This window comes from Arachis hypogaea, chromosome 17 (assembly GCF_003086295.3).
Source record: "Arachis hypogaea cultivar Tifrunner chromosome 17, arahy.Tifrunner.gnm2.J5K5, whole genome shotgun sequence".
NCBI lineage: Eukaryota > Viridiplantae > Streptophyta > Magnoliopsida > Fabales > Fabaceae > Arachis > Arachis hypogaea.
Genome location: NC_092052.1, coordinates 117,285,010 through 117,290,821, shown reverse-complemented (window position 1 = coordinate 117,290,821; position 5,812 = coordinate 117,285,010). Strand labels below are relative to the sequence as shown.

The following is a 5,812-nucleotide window of genomic DNA, read 5'->3' as shown; positions in this document are numbered from 1 at the left end:
TTCACATCATTTAAGCAGAATCGGATTCCATTAACAATAAACAATTGAGAGTGCCCTTTAAAATAATTTTTTCAAAGGCCTCAGAATTCATGTTGGGCATCATGACCCAAATTTTGGCTTCAGTTCTTCTGGCTTAGTTATAACACGCCGAAAGAAAAAAAAAGGTTGAACCTTTAGCCCAAAAAAAACTTGTATCATGAGTACGACTAAAAGGTGAAACTTACAACTTACAAGGGTGTGTCCTGACCAAAAAAAAAAAAAAACTTACTAGGGTGTGGCAATATTAGCCTGTTCCAAAAAAGAAGTAGATTAGTTACAGTTTATATAAAAAAAATTATTATTAATTACAAATTATATGATAATTAATTTTTTTCTTTACTAATTCCTTTAAAATGATAAAATTTGGAAGAAGTAAGAAGATAGGTTAGCCATGGAGGGTGATATGAATCCAACAAATTAAAGGTTCTAGTGAGATTTAATCGGACAAATTAAAGAAAGAACGAATGCTATCACAGTCAGAGTCACAAAAGAACAAGTTAGAGTAAGGAGGCATGAGGCACTGTCGGTAGCAGTGAAGTTGGTTTTGATGACTCATAGATTCGATGAAAACTTGCTTTATGTGGTTTTGTCTTTTGTTTTAAAGAGGTGGTTTTGTCATGTATTTTACAAGACGCACAAATTAAACTCTTAGGTTGACATCAAATTAGAATATGTTCTAACGATGATAACAATAATAATAATATTAATAACAATAATATGCTGTGCGTTAAACTTTTAGGACTCTGTATTAGAGATGCAACAGGATTCAACATATTATTATTATTATTATTATTATTAATGGTGACTTTACACATGAAATAGTCTTCCTATAAAGATAATACATGAGAATTATATATTAGATAGTTTAATATATTTGATTAAATTATCAATTTTATACGAAGAAACTTTTATATGGGTAGTTACTGTTATTAATACTTCATTTTATAACTAACAATATTTAACCGAAAACGGCAAATGAAGTAGTATTTTTCTCATAAATTGTGTTGTGCTTTCCTTCGATCTTAAACATAAGCTTGGGTAGAGAGACGTGGTGTAAGAATTACTTTGAGCGGATTGGCTTTGACACTGGTTATCCCAACACGTTCAACCATATCAACTGGTTTTCCATCGGCTATTACAATGTCAAACCCATGCAGCACATTAGCAAGTGTTAACTGCACCATTTGAAGACCAAATGACATTCCAGGACACATTCTTCTTCCTGCACCAAATGGAATCAATTCAAAGTGCTGACCCTTAAGTTCAATGTCTTTGTGAGTTGTCAGAAATCTCTCCGGTCGAAACTCTAATGGATCAGGATATAAAGCAGGATCTCGTTGCATTTTTGAAATATTTGTCCAAAGTTGTGTGCCAGCAGGGATATGGTATCCACCCACCACACAATCATCCATGGATTCGTGAGGCAAACTGAGCACCACAGGCGGGTACAAGCGGAATGTTTCTTTGACAATGGCTTGAAGATACACAAGATTGTTTAGATCCGTTTCTATCACCATTCTATTAGTTCCTATATGTGTGTCTAATTCATGAACAGCTTTATTTAGAATTTGGCGATTATTCAAAAGTAAAGCAAGAGCCCAACCAAGTGTCCCTGTCGTGGTGTCTGTACCAGCCAAAATTAATGTCTGCAAAGAAATTACAAAGAAGCATGTTATTATTTGCATGATCATCACTACGATAGATAGATCGATGTTGGTAAAAGGTAGTAGGTAGGTACCAGGCATGTAGCTTTGATTAGAGTATCAACGTCGTGACCGTCAAAGCCTTGATGGAAACTGGAAATAAGCTTGTCCATGTAATCACGCTCTGCGCCATGATTTCTGCTAAGTCTGTGTTCTTCTAACCAGGTCTGAACAAATTCATCCAACTCTTTCGCCGTTTTCTTCATGGCCTTCTCTCCCCCATCCAAATCCAACCATCTCAACCACGGAATCGAATCAGCAACCACAAACGATGCACCGAGATCAAAGAAATCCCTCAGGGCTTTCCGGATTCGTTCGTTCTCTTCACTGTGACCGGTGAAACGCTTTCCCACCACCAACCTGAACAACACGTTTAGGCTAATCTCGCCAAACCATTTATCCATCTCCGTAACCGCCATACTCTTGTTGTTGCTATTATTGTAACTATCGTTCATTGCGGTTTTCACCTCCGATAACATCACGTGACTGTTCATATGTATCTTGTGGTCGGAGAGGACTTCCAAGATGGCCGTCTTGCGGAGGTTACGCCAACCAGGGCCATAGGATTTGAACTAAAATATGGCATAGTCGTAACCTAGAATTTCATAGGCTATCATTTTAGGGCGGCCAGCGAAAGCTTTGTCGTTCACAGTGAAGCACTCTTTAGCTATCTCCCTGTTGCTCACGACTAAATTCTTGCGGCGGCCGATGCTTATGGTGAAGATGGGTCCATATTTGTCGGCCATGTTGCCCAAGGTGACGTGCGGTGGCTGTTGGCCACCTAAGAGGTGGAGGTGTCCAATTAGCGGCCATGCTCCACCAGCTTCTGGTGGTGCTTTTCTTGCTCCGGCTTTGTGGATGTGCCTTCTTGATTGAAATGAAAGAGCAAAGAGAGAGAAGAATAGCAGAGCCATGGTGAATATGGCTGGTTGGGAGAGGAGGTTTTCGAAGTCCATGGTGTTGGTTCGAAATTGAAGATATTACTCTCCTTTATGATGATTACGCTCTATGTTAATTGGTGCATCATAATGTACGAGCTTCTTGATATACAATTATACATATAAACACTCTGTTTTCGCAAATTGAAATGAAAAATGGTGAGATATTAAAATTTATTATTTTTTATTATTATTTATTTATTAATTTTAATTTTTTTAATTTAATTTTTTTAATTTAATAATTTAATAATATAATTTATTTTAAATGAATACTACAATAAAAATTTTATAATTATTTTTATGTAAAAATATTTTTTTTAACCATTTAAAGATAAATTGTAGAGATAAATTTTAATATTTATTATAAAAATATTATCTTTATTTAAAATGTATGTGAGTAAATAAATAAATCACATTTTTAAATAAAATATTTTTATAAAAAAATATTTTTATTATCTTTATTTAAATAATTACCTTTATTTTATACTTTTAACACCGGAATATATTAAAGCAACTTGTTCTTTGTCAATAATGTTCGGTGTCAACCTGCTCTTCTTAGTTTATTATTATTATATGACGTGCAAATACAATCTAACAATAAAACAATGAAGTGTGAGCGTCTGTCCTGGGTAGTTGATAATGTTTCGCATGTTTCAATTATATATGATTGTGGATCTATCTATCTCATTTAAATTATAGGTCCTTTACTGTTACCGTTTGAAATTTCGAATCTTACAGGAATAGATGATTTAATTACATCTTATTGTTGGAAAATGTTAGAATCAATTTAAATTAATTAATATCGTTTATATTTATATAGTATATCTATATATTAATAGTAAGATTTTGTGTTTTTATTATTTTGATTTATTTAGTACTTATAAATACCTTTTGTATATTGTACTTTTGATCATACTGAATAATATACAAAAACATTTTCTTCAACTTGGTCTCTTGTTTCTAACATGGTATCAAGAGTCTAAAATTTTTTTCCAATAAAAATTTGTTCATAGCCTCCTTATTTTTCTCTTCCGACAGTGCTTCTTTACTCTCGTTTTTCGATCTGTTTCCGACGCTTTGGTTCGTCACCTCCGCCATCATAGTGTTCGTCTCTTCGTCAGGATTCCAACGCCGCCGGAATCGATGCCTGAAGCCACCGGACGCGCCCTTACGCGCCGCCGGAACCTCCCTGCCCACCTCCATTGTTCCTCATCCCAGAAGCTTCAGCAACTGTTGGATCTTGGTGCTGATCGCACGCTCCTGGAGCTTCCACGTGTCACGACGGCAGCTACCTAGTAACCCGCGTTCGACCCAACCCGGTCCGCTGGTTGACCCGTGCTCTACCTCATAGCCAACCTGTCTTTTCCGTCCTCTCACGGGCCACCACGTGTCATCGTTTTGCTGACGTGGCGCTGGCGTCCCTGCTGAGGTGGCGCTAACGTGGCAGACAAGCGGGACCTTTTCTAAAATTTTTTGGTGTGCTCTTTCCAATTCTGCCCTCTGTTTTCTCATTTTCTGCCCCAAATTTGCAGTTTCTTCTCCTTTTTTTCCATTTCTTCTATTACCATGGAAAAATCGGATGTCTTTCAACCTATCCCTGTTATCTTTAATGGCTCCAACTATGCACATTGGGTTAAAGCTATGCGAGGATTTCTTAAAGGGCGAAAATTATGGCGATATGTGACTGGTAATATTGCCTGTCCTGTTAAGCCAACCGTGGCTTACAAATCCAGAGATGGTGCCTCCAAATCCAATGAGGATACTGAGAAGGACTTTGCAGAGAAATTGGAAGATTGGGATAGTAAAAATCATCAGATTATCACTTGATTCCGCAACACTTCTACCCCTGGCATTCATTTACAGTTTGGGCATTTTGAAACTGCTAGGTATGGGATCATTTGGCAAAGCATTACACTATTTCTGATCTCTCTCATCAGTACCAACTGCTTAAGGAACTTCATAGCCTTAAGCAAGAACGTGGCCAAGTAGTTTTTGATTTTCTTGCTCAGATGGAGATTATTTGGGATCAATTGACCTCTTGTGAGCCTGTTCTTAAAGATCCCACTGATGCTAAGTGACGAACGGGATTAACTGCTAGTAAAGAATTTTATAAGAATAATCATGTTGTAAGTATAGCTTCTAAACCGGCAGAAAATCCTTTCGTACAAAAGTTTGGTTGTCACAAGTAACAAAACCCAATAAAATTTATAACCGAAGTATTTAAACCTCGGGTCGTCTCTCAAGGAATTGCAGGGAGGTATGATTTATTATTGGTTATGGAAAAGTATCGTTGGATTTTTGAAATAAGGAACAAGTAATTTAAATGGTAAGAAAAATAAATTAATAATTAGAAAAACTCTTGGCAAGGTATGTGATGAGAGAACTTTTGCGTGGTCTAGAAATTTGCAGATAAATCCTCGTTGCAAGTATAGTTTCTAAACCAACAAGAGTCCTTTCATACAAACGTTTTAGATGTCACAAGTAACAAACCCCTTTAAAATTGATAACCGAGTATTTAAACCTCGGGTCGTCTTCTCAAGGAATTGCAGGGAGGTATGTTCTTATTATTGGTTATGAATCTTGTAAATTAGGGGTTTTAGAAAGTAAGAAAGTAGTATGTTAAATGATAAGAAAAATAAAATAATAATAATAAAATAAACTCTTGACAAGGTATGAAAATCAGACTTCCTATCCTAGCTATCCTTATCAATTGTGATGAGAATTAGATTTTTCTCCCACTTTGTTAACCTCTAACTATGAAGGTAAGTTAAGTGGATGAATTAATTTCGATTCCTCAGGTCCTAGTCTTTCCTTGGGAAAGGCTAGAGTTATTGGAACTTGAATTAATGAAATGAAGAAATCCAATTTTCAATCAACAATGAGTTTGATAACTCAAGTGTCTCCAATGACTCAACCAAAGCCAAAAGGGAAAAAAGTCTACTTGAATGAAAATAATTTGGATAAACAGAGAGCATTAATAAATTAAAGAGAGCAATCATAAGTCTGAAATACCTCGAATTATATTAAATAAAATATTCAAATCTTAACATGGATATTCATAAATTAAATTAGAAAAATAAATAAAAGAACATTGAACCTGGGATTGAGAGTCACTCCTAAAACTAAGAGAAA

General features: G+C 35.7%; 1 pseudogene; it reads right to left on the bottom strand.

Moving 5' to 3' along the window:
- Window positions 1-996: 996 nt before the first annotated feature.
- On the bottom strand, window positions 997-2,791 carry LOC112766977 (cytochrome P450 CYP82D47-like; annotated as a pseudogene).
- Between the last annotated feature and the right edge of the window lie 3,021 nt (window positions 2,792-5,812).